The sequence below is a fragment of the Pinus tabuliformis genome, chromosome 3_1, assembly GCF_031772625.1.
Source record: "Pinus tabuliformis cultivar Carrire ecotype Pingquan chromosome 3_1, CPIR1, whole genome shotgun sequence".
Classification (NCBI taxonomy): Eukaryota; Viridiplantae; Streptophyta; class Pinopsida; order Pinales; family Pinaceae; genus Pinus; species Pinus tabuliformis.
In genome coordinates, this window is record NC_142301.1 from 870,957,913 (window position 1) to 870,978,586 (window position 20,674).

Sequence of the window (20,674 nt, forward strand, 5' to 3'; positions counted from 1 at the left end):
AATGAAATAAAATACTGATACTTATCCTCTAATAAATGCTTAATTCCTACCTTTGTCCTTATTCCGCACGCACTTTGGGTCAGTTTCCACATCTAAAAAATACCTAGTTCCTTCTCCTCAACCATGCACACATACACATAGTGTACATCCTAAACATATAACCACACATGAAATACAACACCATGCAATACATGCACCTACACCTGACATACAACACACAGACCTACACCCACTATACAACACAACACTGTACATACGACTGCCTCTAGTATATAACACAACACATGCATCTATACACGATGTATAACACCAAATAATACATGTACCTACACCTGGCATATAACACAACACAATACATCTACTACACATAGTACAACACAATGAATGCACATGTCACAATACCACAACTACATAATTCCCATACATAGTACCACATGCCTGCAACACAGCATGTATGACATGCACACAATATCATATGTACACTAGTACCATATGTACAACATGTACACAGTACCACCTATACACCGCATCACCTGCAGAACATGTGCACAACATCACATGTACAGTGCACCACCTATATAATGTGTACACAATACCACATGTACACAATACCACATGCACAATGTGTATACGAAACCACATGTACATAGCGCCACATGCATGACATGTACACATCACTACTTGCACATAGTGACACTGTTGCAACATGTACACAACAGTACATGCTGACAACGCCACTTGTACAATCATGCACACAACACCATATGTACCTATCACAATATGTACAACATGCATGCAACACCATAGGTACATAACACTGCATATCCAACATGTACAGAGTACCATCTATACCCATGCATTGCATATGCAATATTCACACAACACTATATGTACCACCTTATACATAATCATTGCATAAACAACATGTACACACACTATATATATACCACATCGCATGCAGACAACATCACAGATGAAACATGTACAACATATACAACATATGCACAATAATAATACCACACGTCTAGAACCACACTCTCTCTTCCAAGCAACCTTGCTTCCAGTGTCTTACCCATGATTGTCCCAATATGCTCCATAACACACTACTTTCATTTTGCTGATGTATCCTTTAGTGTTACCTGTCATAACATGAACATAGGCATAACACAAGCATACAATATCAATTCATATCCACATGATGCTAACCTCATATATTTGTCATGACTACTCTTCCCACTTGATTCTTTATAGCCAGGAACCTCTTCATGTCATTCACCCATGTAAGCAATCATTCCCCCACAAGAATGATCCCTGGTGACCATGTGAGACAAAAACATGCATACATACATGTATACATAGAAACATCAACATAAAAAATCATGATTTCTGATGACAACAACACGCATACGCTCATGTATACATATAAACATAAGAATTAAACCACCATGATCCATGGCGACCCTGTCAAACACAACATACCTACATACATACATGTATACATACATAAACATCCATATCATCACGGTCATAACATAATTACCAGATAACATAAGGTGTAGGTTAAGAGAATTCCTTATTTGTGCACAACATGCACAACATTGAGAACCACAATTCCCAACTTAGCCAAGGCATCTGACACCTAAGATCCATTTAATATACCTTTTTTGGTTGCCCTTCTCATGATTGTACTTCCATTGTCCATTTACACCAACGGACCTAACCAGTCCAACTAGTTGTCGTAGGCTTACCTTTCGTTGTGCTTACTCATTCATCGAGCTTCATCTATATCTTACATTACCCATTGGGTACCACATATTTCTCCCCGAGCTCCTTCAAATTTCCTCTTTCCCAACCAATTCCTAATACTCAAAACATAAAGGGCAAGCCAAGAAACAAACAAGAAGAAAATCATGAAAAACAACAATGAAAATATGACACCACAACCAAAGTGGCATGACCATGCATAAGACACAAACAAAACCATAATCAAGCACAAAAAATAACCAAATGACCAAAAACAATCAACAGAAAACATGACTCAATCCCCATGGTTCCCCAGGAGAGCTCAACCCGAACATTCTTCAATATTTCATGGAAAAATCTCTTGCCATGAAATTCCCTACATCACACTACCATAAAAACATGTTTTTCAATGTATAAATAAATATAACGATACGCCAGTTACCTTACCTTGTTGTGCCAATCACGTTGCTTGCAACTGAGCACATCCATGCCATCTCTCAAGGGACTCCAATTCGCTTGACATATCCACCTATAACTAAAGACTAGCTAATATGCCTATCAAATACAAGTTCATGCATCTAGCACATATCCACATAACGTCAGACAAAATCAAGGTTAAGAAGGCTTCTTGTATGCAAAGCACTCATTCGTTTGGAATTAGGGTTTGCAAATAGAGCTAGAGGAATTCTTTCCCACTTCCTTTCTATTACCCTTACCTTGTTGCAACTGAGTCTTACTACAAACTGTCACATCACCCAACTGTTAGTTATATAAAGACATAAACCATCACCTTGCCATGCTAATACCAAACATGTTACCCTACAACTATTTATACACATGTTTCAAATATCAAGGCAATCATATCTAGTGCACACACTGGTCTGAACCCCTGGACTGGGGGAGGGGTTCAATGTCTCCTCCAAGAGAGCTCACCCTATTTCTAAATCAACAAGACATGAAGGTAATTGCTCAAATTCCAGACCAGGAGAATACCTCTATTTTTACTCAAGCATGGAAATCTGCCATTCAGCTAAACCTGCCTCCTCAATGGCACCTCATCTGGAACGAATATACAAATGATTTGAGTGAGTCACACATCCGTATCAAGGAGGGACCAGATGAGCTCATGTGGTGCATGGCAGAGTCTGGAATCTACACTCCAAAGGAAGGATACTAGTGTCTGCTACAAGACAAACAACCTGACAACATACAAAATTGGTGGCAGAACATATGGAAGTTAAAATCTCCTCCCCGAACCAGAGTTTTCTTCTGGTGCATCCTTCGTAACAAGGTACCAACAAGGGACATACTCACTCATAGATCCGTGTATGGTCCTCATTGGTACATCCTATGCAAACAGAGCTCATAAACGACTGAGCATTTGTTCCTCAACTGCAATACCACAAAAAAGATATGGAGATCTGTTGCTGCTGAGATCCAAAACATGGGAGAATGGAAAGGAGACAGTATAAAACCAGCATGGGAGGCCTGGAACAATGCGCATACTGGAACAAAGCTGCCATGCCTTCCCCTGATTATTTGCTGGGCTATATGGTTGGCCAGAAATAAAATGACTTTCGAGGACAGCATGATCAGATGGCAGAGCATAACTGCAAAAATCGTAGCATCCTACCTTGAGCTACCTAAATACTCTCCGCCTCGACCGCACAGACCCACTGCTCCCGAACCAATAGAGCACTCCACACCGTGGGCTTTTTTTGATGGAGTAGCCCAACAACAAGGATGGGGGGGGGGCTTCCTTCTCTACCTTTCTGATCATCATTTCTACAGATTCAAAATGGGTTTGGGTGAAGGAATGAACAATTTTGTTGAATTAATCACTTTCTGACATTTAATACATTTTGCTCTTAATCATGAATGTAGAGATATTCAGATCTTTGGTGACTCAAATATCATTATAAATTGGATCAAGAATAACACTAGATGCCACGCACACACACTTATAAACATAGTGGACAAAGTGATGCATTTAAAATCTCTATTTAAATCCATACTTGTTTGTCATATTTACAGGGAGCATAACAACTGTGCCGACGGCCTTTCTAAGGAGGCCACGCACCTGCCAAGAGGACAGTGGATAATCCATGAACAGAGGGGTATTACACAGTACCAGTAATATCACAGACCTTATATAGATTAGACTTATCATCAGCTGGATGGCACCTAAATTTTGTGCAAATCGCCGACTATATATGATGATGTAGATATCTAGTTTTTATTTATGCACGTCACCATGCGAGGTGTATATATGTTTTTAACTCTATACAACATCATCCTATATGATGATTTTTTTATTTTGATACAACCATTCACAGGAATGGGACTGTAGATACTCTGGACATATTCCAAAATGACATGAACGCATGTGCTGATAAGCATATACTATATGTAATTTTTCAACATATAATGAAAGATTACGATTTTTCCTTGGGAAAAAATAATCAAGACAATCATATCTATCAATTGTCTTTCAACCTCTACCAAGACTAAGAATCACATAAAAATCCATAGCCAACTCATAGTCATTATACATAATTCTACAACTATCACCTACTACACTCAAGTACATATTAAATATCTTAACACATATGTGTTAGTAGAATTCAAACAAGATCATTCCTTCATGCAATCCCATAGACTCATACTCATATCATACAATAAATCAAACATTCAACAAACTATAAATATACCATGTTAGATAAATAAAATAGGCAACATAATAGACACCAAACACTCAAACACCAAATAGAAGAAATAATCAACAATGAAGCACCAAGTATACTACATAAGAAAATCCATACCTTATTGTATCTTAGGGGAGGCTATCTTGTCTGCACAATCAATCTAGTTAGCATGATATAACTTTATAACACATCAGCTCAAACACAAATAATATCATGATATCCATAAAAAATAACTAATTAACATGTTCACATCATAAGCTCATAAACATTGGTCGTTCATGCATAACAATCACATATGTATGATCAATCTAGATTAGTACAACACAATGTCACAAATAAGTTGACTCATAACTGAATTTCATAACCTTAACCATCTGCATAGGCCAATCCAAACTAGTGTGATACATATAGCATCAAGATGTTAATTCTATAACCCTAATCTTCAAGTTACTAATCGTAAAACCATAACAAGTTATATGTAACCTAATATTCAAGCTAACTATCATATAACAACAACAAATCAACCTATAACATACTCAACAACACATATAACATATAATATGATCATTACAAGTTAACCTATAACATAAAAAGCAAGAACATATAATAATCATCAAGTTATCTAACATAAAACAACAATAGCAATGCATACCACCAAAGATTACTATCATGCATGACTATCCAACACATGTCCATATGGCTACACTAAACAACTAGCAGTTATCATGTATATAACATCAATAGACATGTACATAAACCTGATGCGTATAACAATATTTAATATACATACCTCAACGCCCAACATAGACACTAGTATGACGACATGGTCTTGCCTTGAGGCCCAAAGTTGCAACTTCAATTTGATGACCTACATCTCCTGCTCTATCTCATCCAACACATTAGCATCATAACATACCAATAGCATCATGATAACCTAAGTGCATACAATGACCTCATGCAAAACAACCTTCACCATGACAATGCATGCCTAACAACATATAGACATTGAAATGCGTAAAAAATGCATATACACCCATTCCCTCATGGCTACACATCTAATAACAACACCACCAACCTTCACATGGTGACATCACTATGACCATGATTAACACCATGAAAATGTAAAAAGCACATGGACTACAATGATAAGAAACAAATATGCAACTGACATGAATGCATGACAAACACATTCACGCAAGGAGAGAGCAACCATGCTCTGATACCACTCTGTAATGCCCCATCCTCCCACCTCTACAGAAGAAATCAACTGTCTAAGGTAAACATGTGATGAGAGAGGCCACTATAAGGGATTAAACCTCCTTGGTGACCTTAAGGAAATGGAATCAATGGAACACATCAAGCAGGCCTTACACATCAACAACAACCCCAACAGACATCTCAGCCATTCAGACAGCATGCCCTTGGGTCCCAATGACCCTTAACACATATTAACCTTTGGAATCTCTCATGCTATGGGAATGCCAATGTCTAGGGACCTCTGGACTCTCTCACAGGCTTATATGCCAACATCCAGGGACTTTCCCCAACAAACGTGTGCCAGCGTCCACGGAATTCATGGAACTTTTCTAGTCCATAATTTCAGCCACTACCCAGAACTTGTTATAACTCCCAGAATCCATCAAAGACATTGTGAAAAAGCTAAAAGACAAGAAATCAAACTCAATACTAAGCTTGACCATCCCCAACTGGGATTGACATTCTTTCAAACACTTGGCATCAATTCAACCTATAGGTCTAGGATACTAGATAGAGCATGAATGATTGAAAACACTTATGAAACATGACATGAAGGATCACCACCTTATCCATTGAACTTTTATACCATCAATTAGGTCTTGCACCCATCATCTTAAAATTGACAAGTAAATCGATGAAATAACCATGACATGAACCAGTCAATTTACCATGCTTATAACCAGCATAAAACCATGTAAACATAAGAGATATGACAACCATTAAATCAACATATAAACAAGTTTAAAAGTAAGAGAACTTAGCTTTCATTAATCCTAGGAAAATTTGACCATTTTCGGGACTTCCACGTACCACGCGACCATAGACATGGCTGAACCAAATCTTTCTTTTAGCCAGTCACCCTCGTGCCATATTCCAAGCATGAATGTGGGATCTTATAGAAAATCCAATCGAAAAAAAAAACAAAGGGAATCTAGATGTTAAACCACCTCCACCCTCATCATACCATGATCATACCAAAACAGGTGCTCCAATCACAACCGAACTGAACTTGGAATGCCATCTGGAATCCATCTCTATCCTTGAGGAATTTTTTGTCTCCTTGTCTCTCAAGATTTACCACAATTCAATCATGGATCATTAGGCCCTAAACTGAGACTAGTCTCTCAGGCTTTCCAGAAATCCAAACCCAGATCAATAGCCCTAAACTGAGATTCATCCCATAGTACTTATCGTGTATCCCGCCAAAACTGGTCAAGGGATTACTAGGCCTTTGGGAATGAACCTTAAGACCACCTCCGCCCCAGATTCCGAAATCCATCCAACAAAACAAAGGTCAAAACTAAAATAAAGATCTCAACACCATGGCATCCAGAAAAAGGTAAGGCTAGGATGAAAACCATTATCTTAACCCGACAAAACCATGCCACCGACACCAAGAGAACCACACACCAACATGCAAATCCATGCAGGTCCAAACCAGCTAGGAAATCACACATGCAATATGTTACCTACAAGTATTCATGTTGAAGCTATCTGATCCTACTCTTCATTGATTGATCCTTGATTTCCTTCCTTTCCTTTCATTGTCCTTTCCTTCCTTGCTCCAAACCTGAGCCAAGATTAACACTAAACAAGAGCCTCCAAACTAATCCTTAGAAGCCTTTTTATCAATGAGGCCTCTATTTTCTTCATTTTTGATTATTTTCCTTCATTTCCTTCTCACATGCAACCTATGACCTTTCACCTTACTTTTCTCCTATTTTCCTTTATTTTCATAAATAAATATGCCAAAAATGCCTTTTGCCTCTTAATGCCTTTTCCATTGCCTTTGTCAATTTCCTTAGCCATAATAAACCAAGTGAACACCCACACCAAGATGTCCTGCCCAACATTCAACTTAGAATAAGTGTCCCTTACCCGTGGTCTTATTTTTACTTTATTAAGTTTTATTACATGGAATCACTCGAACAAGTTTCCAATAATACATGCACAACATATCATCTACAGTTTTCCATCTAAGGAAAATATGCATCTAAGGCCTTTTCACTTTAACAGTTAACAACATTATTACAGAAATAAAAGAGCTATTATCAACATCTACTTCTAGTGTGCATCATATTTACACACTTTGACAATTAAGATATTTGTCTTGTTTATATTTTTCTCTTAGACATTTTTCTCAAACATTATTAACAAATTTCTACAAATGAACTAATCTATACCTCTCTCTTTCTTGCAGGCTTTAGAATTACAATATACAATGACATTATGTTCACTACCTTATTAATTTTGTTGTGATCTCTACCATCAATAATTGTTTTTGGTGATCAGTTCTTGGTTTTTTTTTTTTAAGTTTTGAATTAAACATTTTTCCCTCTATGAGTGGAGCAAGCAACTAATTGCACTGTATGAAATATCATAATTCAAATAAATAAAGATATTTTCTTGACTATCACACCATTTAATTAATAAAACCAGAGAATATTATTTCCAAAACAACATAAATTATAAGTTGAGGTCTCTCCAAGGTTACCAATGGTTAGCTTCCAACTCTAATAAGCTTACCATGGCATATTGTGTGCATGTATATCTTCTTTCATTCTTTGTCATATCACTAACTCGAATTTGCGTTTGATGCAAATTCTAAATTTGTGTTGAGAGAGGAAAGAGAAAAAATTGAATTTATATGATTTTTTTGAGTTTTGAATATATTGAATGAAGCCCACTACTATTTTAAGAAAATATTTTGCAAGGGAATTAAGACAATTAAATTCTTTTTTCTTTTGCATATCAAGTCTTGCTAGGTATTTATTTTCCCAATACTTTGACTCTCTCGTAGTTACTGTGCTTTGTTGGTAAATCTTTTTGTACAACTGAATTATTTAGAAGTTGTGACATGTCACATTACTAGTATATAAATGTTATATGTTATCCTCACATAAGGTGCCATATGCTCCTCATCGATGTTATAAATGCAGGAAATAATTGATAAATAAAACATATTTGAGAAACCATTTATTTATATCATTTAATGTGAAATTATGTTTTTGGTAGTGATTTTATGCATCCTTGTAATTAAATTTTGTTCATATGGTTGTATTTCCCATATGTGCTTTCAATTTTAACTACCATTGCTACTTGCTCAGTGTATTCTACTTCATGTATTTTATTTAAATGACAAGAATGTGCTTATGAGCCATTCATTTTAAAAGTATGATTTTCCGTGAAATGATCAACTTTTTTGTCAAGTGAGAAATTTATTAGACATCATTGCTGCTAGAAGATCAACTTTCTGATCATAAGACCAATAATATTTTGGTCCAATTTAAGATAATTGTGATATATGTTTCTAGCAGGTTTATATCTTCACTACAGTTTGGATGTGGAACTTTATTTTTCATTTAGTTTTTAATGTTTTGAAGTCTTAATTTCTTTTAAATATTAGAACTTTGGTTCTCTTGGATTAGTAGATGTGGAACTGGATCATTGATTACATATTGTTCATATTCTTGTTTGTGGCTTAAAACAATAGTATAATTGTTATTTGAGTTGGAAATTTGAATTTTATAATGCCATATTTTGATTTTTTGTGAGATTCCAGTGATTTGTGAAATACAGTGCATTGATTTTAGAAGTACAATGCATTGGGATTCTCTTACCATTTAATACACACAATAGTGATGGAGTTGATATAATTTTAGCAGACTTATCTTATTAAACAAAAAATCTAAATTTCTAGTAAGGGCTATTTTATTTTTATTTTTTGTGATGTGTGTGTTATAAGGGATAATTGGATATGCAGAGTTGTTTTCAATGTCCCTCTATTAGAAAGGATGTCTCTATTGAGTCTCCTTTGAGTCTAAGGATGGAAATGATGTTCCCACTCCTTAGTGTTTCCTTTCCTTAGTAATTGTGATGTATTTGTGCTTAATCAATTTTGTCTAAAGATGGAATTTTGAGCCTCAATCAGTTATTTCTCTTTGCACAAATACATATAGGACACATATAGGCTTAAATATAATATGCTCCTTTAGTGGAAAGATTTATGATCTAAATGAAAGGAGGTATATATATATATATATATATATATATATCTATATATATATATATATATATATATATATATATATATATATATATATATATATATATATATATATATATATATATATATATATATATATATATATATAGATAGATAGATAGATAGATAGATAACATTTTGGATTCATGCATTGTCATGATTTCATGCATTTCTCTGAACTCAAGGCTTTTGAATATAGAGAAAGACACTTGTGAATATAGAGTGACCTCCTTGTGAATGTAATGCTAAAAGAAAATTTTCAACACTATTTCCAGTTTTTATTTATGTTATTCTTATACTAATTTTACATAGTAGAAATGTTTTCAAATGTTTTATAATTTGAAAGGAAAACAAATTAAAAAATTAGTAATTTGAGAAGGAATTAACTCCTACTCCTCAAACACTGAGACATATATTCTTATACCATTATCATTTTAATTGTTTGTTTCTTTTTATTTAATAACAAAAACAACTCATTTCAACTATAAAGAGTTATCTTATTATGAATTCATCTACCAACTGTCAAATAAGAAATGATCCATGTTTCCAACTTAGTGCTAGTGTTCATTACAAGTGAAAATAATGAGTGCAAAATTGTTGACAAAATATAGGTCCTCCAAAATGACAAACAAATTATTATTTATTATATTTTCATTTTTTTAATCAATGTATTAAATATGTGTTGCTATATCATGAATTTTTAAAGGGAAATAAATTCAATTTTATATGTTCAATTGTTATCATATACTATGAATCCATCTATCAACCATCAAATATATGGTCTTGTTCATTGGAATTTCTCTCCAAAGTTCAAACCTTTATCCAATATAGAGCCCTTAGAAACAATTGAAGGTGACGTTGCATGGTTCAACAATTTAAGGGAATGCGGCAGGTTTCTATCAAATGTTTTTTATTATTCTAGTTACTTTCATAAGCCAAGTAATAACTTTGAAGAGAAAGCATAGTGCACACAAAACTATTTATATATTACATTCAAAGCCAAATTACAAGCCACATAAAAAGTTCTCATGAGATCCAACAGATTCCAAACAAGGATAATATTGCTGAGAAAATCTCTCAACAAAATTCCAATAACCAATAGCCCAATCCTATCTATATACTATTGTAAGCATTATTCCAAGACCCCCCTTTTATTCTTATATTACATCATTAAAAATATTAATACAAAAATGAAAAATTACAATTCACATGTCACACCTGTCTCACTGGTCTTCCTCAACACTTATCCCCACTCTAAAGTCTCTCGGACAATGCTCTTTTCAACACCACAATATTTGAGCTTCCCATTTGAATCACTTAATACATAATCGCCCCTAACCATCTTCGATGAACTTGTATGATCAACAATGTTGACATACTTTATTCTACCAAATTACATAGCTCGTTGTAACTATCAGAAAAATTATCCAAGTAATGAACCATCCTATGGAGAAGCTCCCATCTGTCAAACAATATAGCTTATTGTGTCTAACTGTCATATAGGATAGTTGTCCTGGTACTGAATGTCTTCAAAATTTGACCATACAATTTGACATATCTCACACACATGGATCTCATAAAATTAACTTGGAATTGATGCTCTTGAGGCTCGAAGCACAATAAGACCCATCAACATATAACAGACTCATGCAATCAAATTAGGGATATGTTCTCTCCACACCAAAGAATGTCGAGAACCACTAATTTAATTATGTTCCTCTGTTGATCAATTGGTTATGCACTTTTATAAACAAAATAAAAGAAACCGAAAAATATCACAACAACAAAAACCAATGAAATTGTTTGCAAGTCTTCTCGTCCCTCCCTGGTTGCTCATATATAAGTGTCCCAATTTCATCTTGGTTCAAATTTTTTATCTTGGAGTTTTTTCTTTTTCACGAAGAAATAGTAGAGAGGTCAACTTTAACAAATTCACGCTCACATATTGGTTTGACCAGACTCAATATATGTCTAAAATACAAACTCAAAAAATTAAAAACCTTGATGCTAGATGGATACTCACAACTTTGTTAGGCAATTAGTGCTTAGTCATGGGTTTACAAGTGCACTAACAATAGAAGTGATGAGGCTCACTTATCCCTAGCACCCACAGTGTCGACAACATAGGTAACCAGGTACATAAAGATCATGGAAGTCACACAGACGATGTTAGGTATGAGGGTGAGAAAAATGAGACAAGGGGGGGGGGGGGGAAATTGAAAATAAAAACCGGCAACTAAACTGAATGATTTCTTGACATGCTTGGGGACACTCAGGTAATTCAATTTCAAATTAAGAATTGACTTGAGCACCTCCGAATAATTGGAGAATGTATAGTTGTTCTCAGTAATGGTCTATACCCAGATGGTTGTTACAAAACCCAACTACTTTATCATAATGAGTCGTACATATTTGTGAGTCTGAGAAGCAACCATATCCATTCTAGATAGTCATCCAATCAAAACTTATGTAGTGTTCTTTCCCACTGACGCAGAGGCTACCCCTGCTTTACCCATAGTATGCATATACAGATGCATAATCACATTTGCCCCAGGACTTTAACTCTCTAAGGAGTCAAATCTTCAACCATCAGTGGTTAATGCCCCTTTATCAGTTTTAATGCTGAATGATTTTCTAAAAGCCAAAATAGCCTAACTCTTAGACAAAATCCACATATCGGGAATTAAATCAACCCTCAAGCCTTCATTAACCCTTTTATTAAAGCCTTCCTCAAATATCTCTTATCGGGACTTTTAAAACCATTCATAACCTTTATAAAACCCTTAAGCCCTCACATTAAACCTTCATCTTATAAACTTTGGTTAAAACTGGACTTAACCATAAAACCCTTCTATCGGTGCTTTAATCCTTTGTAATTCTCTTATAAGAGAATACACATAAAAACATGCACCAACATACCTTTTTTGCCAAACATAAGCCTTTGCACATTTCCCAAGGATTTCCTTTATCATAATTGCTCATCGCAAGTTACTATGGTCATACCACATATATAGTCTTAATGCCCCTCCAAATTCGATATGCGACTACTGGAAGTGGTTAAACAACACTTAAGCCTTAAAAGACTCGGCCCATGCACTTTATAGAATACAAAGGAAATACACTAAAGTTCCACTCTGAACCATATAAGCGGATCTCAAAATTTATACATCCGCACTTATATTTATCTTCAGGTCCGCCACGCTTCCACTGCGCTGCTCCTCCTCCGATTCTCGATTGTTGATGCCTCCGATCTATAGCATCTCTGATCTGCCTGATCTCTAATTGGCCTCATCGCTCATCAACGATATCATAATATTTCTATCGCTATCGCTCCATCCCTCTGCTATTGGATTTGGTCTGTTGATCTTAAATATCCAACGGTTACTGTTCAACGATACTTCATCCTTTCATCTGCCTCTTCGCTTGGTTTTCACCGTTTCATCAATGTTTATCATGGTTCTTAGGGTTTTCTCTGGGTTCTGATCCCTTGGTTGTTTCACTACGCACTTCCTCCTGAGCTTTGGCTTTTATCCTTCTAATGGATTCAACGATCCATTATTATCCTCTGTCTCTTCTCCTCCTCTGTGGATTTTTCTCAACTCTGCCTGCACATATTTGTATTATGGAAATCTCTGATAACACATAATTCATCATCTAACACACGAAATACACATTTATACAAATTTGAATCAATCTATGGATCTATAAACATAAACAATGATTACAGAATGAAATCTCTGTCTCTTAGCCCTGATTCTTCTTTACAATGGCCTCTGTTTCCTAATCTACCCATAGGCTTACAATCACACTCTCCCTGGCTAGTTGACTGGCTAGCTAACCTATCCACCCTCTCTCTCTTTTTCTTTTCAATACATTATTAGCATTTTCTTTACAGTTGAGGAACTATTCCTCAGTTACTTTTCAGTTGCTCAACAGTTTCTTCAAACTAATTCCTAACTAATCCTAATCCTCTCATGTTCTCCTACATTTGAGAACATTTACAAATATGTCTCACAATATCTAATTAATTCCTATTCTCATTGAAAATCACTCCAAGGCCTAAATATTTACATTAATTCAATACTTAGGAAACCAACTTCGCTAAAACATAAGACCCCCTATGTCTACTAAAATACAATGATATTGTTGGGCTGAATGCTCCTGCATCAAACTCCCAAGGTATAAAATATTCATTATCTCTTGATCATGTGTTTTCATATGTTGTTAGAAAAAACCTCCAGGGTCCCAAACTTTAGTTTGCAACTGACCAAATGCTTTGCTCCTTTGTTGCTGCTACATGTCTACTGTCTTTTTCTTTATCTTTCTCTCCTTATCAATCAGGTTCATACTCTGATTAATCATCCTTCCTGCTGTTTTCAACCTCCTCCATATGGACTGCTTCATCATTAACTGCCATAACTCTTCAATCTCCATCTCTAGCATATCTTTGTTTCAAGTTGTTTCTGCTATCCACTAACTCTTCAAATTGCTATTGATTACTTCCACCATGTAGTTGTTGGTTCCTTACTTGTTCCTCACTTGTTCTTGATGCCTCCCTTTTATCCTTACCCTCTTTCATAGTTATCTATGTTTGCACTGAATTTCGACTTTCTAGCATTCTCTCCAGCAATTGAACTTCTCTATTCCATGGATTAAATTCTTCCATAGAATCTTCTTCTTTCATTTTTATTTGGCTGCTCATCTATGCCAGATTTCCTCTAGAATCTACAACTAAACCTGCACTCATAAAACACTTATTAAAATAAAAATCATAAGGCCTCAGTGCCTCTTCTTCCTTTGGAGACACATCAGTATGCTGCTCTATTTTTTCCTCTATCAGCAAATCAGTGTGTTGTTTTGAATTCTCAAAAGAATTCATGAGATTGCCAGCTAGTCTCTCCTCCACATCATCTTCTCCAATGATGTCTTCCTATCTTTGTTCACTGTAGTGAACTTCTTCATTCTCATTCATTTCTGATTTTGCAATCTGAACTCTTACCTTTTGGTCTTCTAGCCTTTCTTCCAAAAGACTTAACTCATGCCACAAATTTGCCATCTCGCTAGGAATTTCTCCCAAAAGTTTTATACAATCCTCAGTATCTTCTTCTTTGTCACAAGCATAACTTACTGGTGACATTATTTCTTCATTCGAAAGACAGTCATCACCATACTTTGCTTGGCAACTTTCAGCTTCACTCAAGACAATTCCATAGGATGGATTGTCTTCTGCAATACCTGCATTCACACACAATTTGTCAATTTTGAACCCACAAGATTTCATGATCTCATTTGATGATTCAATCATCGAATCCTCCTGTCGTTCCAAGTCCTCTACATGACTCAGAAATATTTTGATGGTATTCTTCTCAATCTCATCAAGTCCTTTACTTGATTGCTCGATATCATTCTCTACTTCTTCTTTTAGAACATAATTTAGATTCCGCCTATCTTCTTCCTTGTTTATGACAATATTAGAAAATTTTCCTTCTTCATGTGTTCCACGTACAACCATACACAAATCATCATATTTAAAATCATGTGACTCTTTGATCTCACTTGAATTTTCAGCCTTCAAGTCTTCATCTTCACCTAGAAATTCAACCTGTTCTCGTTCACAAATAGATTCTTCCTTTTCCAACTCAGCCTCTCTGAGTTCTTCCACCTGCCACTTTACTTGCTTCTGTTGTAGTCTTCTATGTAGCTTAGACCACTTCACTACCTTTTTCCTCAAGGCCCAACCTTGTCTTTGGTTTTCCTCAAGTATCATCCTCAATAGATTGAGTTGTTCCTTTATCTCTGCAATTTCCTTGTCAAGTCCTCTTGACTCATCCTCTTGCCATTTTCCTTGGCAAACTCTTTCTTCATCTTTCTTCTGCTGTGGTCTTCGTCAGAACCTCTGCTATGACTATCAATAGTCATCTTCTTCTCCACATCTATGAGTTCCTCATTCATTCACTATGAGCTGTATTAAAGCCTCTGCAACAACAAGTCCTCCTTGTTGAAACTTACCTCACCAAGCTTTCCTCTGTACTTGGTCTTTTGGCAAGTACTTGTTTCTCTGTCTCTGGAACCTCCTTTGAGCACTTCTCTCTGCTCCTTCTAGGCTTCAACTCACCTGCACCTTTCAAGAACACAATCGTCCTCTTTTATTTCAATCACAATGAAATACTTGGTTTTGACCACCTCTTCTTTCATTCAGAAAGTCTTACTAGCTTCTTTCACCCCTTAGCAATTCTACCCACATCCTCTATGGAATTGCCTTTGTGAGCTGCAACAATACCTCTGCAGTAACAAGTCTCCTCCTTGCTACATATGCCTCACTAAGATTCTCTCCTCTGAGCTCAGTCTGTTAGCATTTCTCTAGTTCTTTCCTCTTGAACCAATTGAGCACTCCTCGCTCTAGATTGCTACAACCTTCTCACCTTCTTATGCTGTTACCTATGTGTAAATATTAAAACCACACATTCTCCAATCTTCAAATCAAATCAAAACAAAACATATCATCTCACCTTTTAAGACCTCTGCATGATATTGTTCCACCATTCTCCTACACTTTGAATGGATTGTTCTCTGCCTCCTTGCATCTGCAAGTTCTATTGTACTTCACCTCTGTGTGCTTGCTATCTATCAGATTAAAATATAATCTCCTCTTGCCTGCATAAAAATCTTAACACATAACTCTGTTCTAAGTTTCTTCAAAGAGCTTTAACTTGCTTTGATACCAATTGATGCAGAGGCTACCCCTGGTTTACCCACAGTATATACAAACGCATAATCACATTTGCCCCAGGAGTTTAACTCTCTAAGGAGTCAAATATTAAACCATCAGTGGTTAAGGCCCCTTTATCAATTTTAACGCTGAATGATTTGCTAAAGCCCAACACAGCCTAAATATTAGGCAAAATCCACATATCGAGAATTAAATCAACCCTCAAGCCCTCATTAACCCTTTTATTAAAGCCTTCGTAAAATATCTCTTATCAGAACTTTTAAAACCCTTCATAACCTTTATAAAACCCTTAAGCCCTCACATTAAACCTTCATCTTATAAACTTTGGTTAAAACTGGACTTAACCATAAAACCCTTCTATCAACGCTTTAATCCTTTGTAATTCTCTTATAAGAGAATACACATAAAAACATGCACCAACATACCTTTTCTGCCAAACATAAGCCTTTGCACATTTCCCAAGGATTGCCTTTATCACAATCGCTCATCGCAAGTTACTGTGGTCATACCACATATATACTCTTAACGCCCCTCCAACTCTGATATGCGACTATCGGAAGCGGTTAAAAAACACTTAAGCCTTAAAGACTCAGTCCATGCACTTTATAGGATACAAAGGAAATACACTAAAGTTCAGCTCCGAACCATATAAGTGGATCTCAAAATTTATACGTCTGCACTTATATTTGTCGTCAGGTTCTCCACACTTCCGCTGCACTACTCCTCCTCCGATTCTCGATTGTCGATGCCTCTGATCTATCATATCTCCGATATGCCCGATCTCTAATCAGCCTCATCGCTCATCGACAATATCGTAACATCGCTATCGCTATCGCTCCATCCCTCTGCTATTGGATCTAGTTCGTTGATCTTAAAGATCCAACAGTTGCTGTTCAATGATACTTCATTCTTTCGTCCACCTCTTCACTTGGTTTTCGCCATTTCTTCTATGTTTACCATGGTTCTTGGGGTTTTCTCCAGGTTCTGATCCCTTGGTTTTTTCACTGCACCTTCCTCCTGAGCTTTGGCTTTGATCCTTCTAATGGATTCAATGATCCATTATGCTCCTCTGTCTCTTCTCCTCCTCTGTGGATTTTTCTCGCCTCAGCCTGCACATATTTGTATTATGCAAATCTCTGATAACACATAATTCATCATCTAACACACGAAATACACATTTATACATATTCAAATCAATCTCTGTTTTAAACATAAACAACAATTACAGAATGAAATCTTTGTCTCTCGGACCTGATTCTTGTTTATAATGGCCTTTATTTCCTAATCTACCTGTAGGCTTACAGTCACACTCTCCCTGGCTGGCTGGATGGCTAGCTAACCTATCCAACCTCTCTCTCTTTTTCTTTTCAATACATTATTAGTAGTTTCTTTACAGTTGAGGAACTGTTCCTCAGTTACTTTTCAGTTGCTCAACAGTTTCTTCAAACTAATTCCTCACTAATCCTAATCCTCTCATGTTCTCCTACATTCGAGAACATTTAAAAATATGTCTCACAATATCTAATTAATTCCTATTTTCATTCAAAATCACTCGAAGGCCTAAATATTTACATTAATTCAATACTTAGGAAACCAACTTCCCTAAAACACAAGACCCCTATGTCTACTAAAATACAATGATATTGTTGGGTTGAATGCTCCTGCATCACCCACCCTAACTCTAATTTCGAAATTGGAGGAGATGAGTAGACATTGAATGTACGTGCTCAAGACACACTGGTCCACTAATTATGTCTGATTTGACCATCAGTAAATAAGCGTGAGTAATCACTCGATAGCTTGGCCACTTGACTTGATTTGTAGTGCCTACACAAACATCGTGGTCCATATATTCCCACTGATGACACACTATCCTTAGATATTGGTGGGAGTGCTATAAACATCAGTAACTCTCACAACAAAGTGATGAACATAGGAAATTAATTGATCACTCACAATGACGAACACAATAAATTAATTTATCAATTCAAAAAATCATTTCTATGCTAATTTATTTATAGAGAATTCTGAAATTTACTATTTTATTTTGTTGACCCTCCCTAAAGGGAGCCAGAGTTTTCTTTGATACCAAGTAATAATTTTGAAGAGAAAACATAGTGCACAGAAAACTATTTGAATATTACATTCAAAGCCAAACTTCAAGCCACATAAATAGTGCTCATGAGATCCAACAAATTCCAAACAAGGAGAATATTGTTGAGAAAATCTCTCAACAAAAATCCAACAATCAGCAACCCAATCCTACCTATATTCTATTGTAAACATTATTCCAAGTATATATTGATGTAAGACATGTTTCTTTCTGATGTTGAACAAAGAATGGGAACTCAAAAGGAACTCTAATGAAGCATTTTAATCTCAAAATGAACTCTCATAAATTTATATTTTTTGAGCATTGACAAGAATGTTACTACACATCGACTTGAACTCAAAAATATTTTTTAACAATGACAAAAGTATACCATCTATTAGCATAGATCCAATCATGAATCTTTTATATTCCAATGACTTACAAATTCATATATGAATTCACATAAACCTACATTGACATATTATGATCTATACAAAAAAAGTGACATGCCACCACGCGACTCTTGTTAAATAAATTATATTAAAAGTAAATTAAAAAAAAAAAAAAAAATTAAATGATTATTTTTAATGAGAAATATATGAAATTTTAATAAAAAAATTAAAAACATAGTTATCACAATTATAATTTAGAGGAATAAATGAAGAAATTTTCAAAACTTATTTCTAGGAAGTATTCTAGTTTATCCTGAAATTCTATTTCCTAGGCAGGTGAATTTCAATCACTTCATGTTAATATTATAAAAAGGTTATGCTCAAAATAGTAACTATTTGTTGCAAAATTTGTTCTAGTCAAAATGTGCATGTGCATCAATTTATTAGCATGTCTCATATATGAATTCAAATTATTTTAAAATTCGTATAAATATAATTTCATCTAGAGTAGAATCATATTAATATAAAATAGTGCCCAAAATAGTAACTATTCATTCTAACAGAAAATTGTAAACAACTTTATCATGTAGATGATTTATCAATATACTTGACATAATAAATAATAAATAAAATTGTTTTAAAGAGCTTTTTGGATATGGAGTTTTATGTATATACTTCCATATTCTAATAAAATCACATCAAACAACTGTATCATAATACACATTGTTTCTTAGAAGATTTGACATATTGTTGTTATTATTATTATTCAATTTTAAGGTCATGGCCAAGCGACATCAATTCAATATATTTGATAACCCTATTTATGTTAGATATATATCTAGAAATGTGCTTCCATGTTTTCTTGAATCACTTGAACTTCAATATCATAAAAATGCTAATGTGTAGACTGTGTAGCTTCCACTTGTAGGTGGGTTAGAAATGAAAATTGCTTCATGGTTCATTGCTTCATGGTTCATTCATATATATATATATATATATATATATATATATATATATATATATATATATCTAGATAGATAGATATAATATTTTTGGCCCTTCTCTAATTGGAACAATAAAGTTTGTAGGTGTTTATTTTTCTATTATTTCAATATATATTAACAAGTGCTAGTTTTTTAATAGATCGTAAAAGGAACAACTAAGTTAATTTATCTACAAAAGCGTAATTACTAAAATGACAAATAAACTTCAAGAAAAAGAGAAATTTGCGTAGGAATACAAAAAGTGAAAAACCATATGCTACTAAAGCATTGAAACAATAAAGTTTGTAGCACAAATAAAGTTTCTAAACCAACAAGACAAAAGTTTGCCATAAATTTGCAGATGAATGAAATACATGGAAAATGTAGGGTTGGTTCTAGGAATAAAATCTAGAGTTAGTGCTATGGAAGAAATGTATTATATGTTACGGAAGTAGATATTTCATTAACCTTATTAATTACAAGTAGTTATCAAGATCAAGACATTGCTACACAAGGGGGATACAAGAGAGGGAGGGGTATTATATAGCCCTAATGGAAAAATAGTATCACAATTTTCCCGGAGTCTCAGTATAGCGACCAACAATTTTGTGGCATGTCTCGCATTATGGAAAGGCCTAAAAGTGGCCATAAAAATTACAATTTCAAGCCATTTAGTATTTGGAGACTCAATTCTAGTCATTCATCAAATTACCAAGGCTAAGGAAGC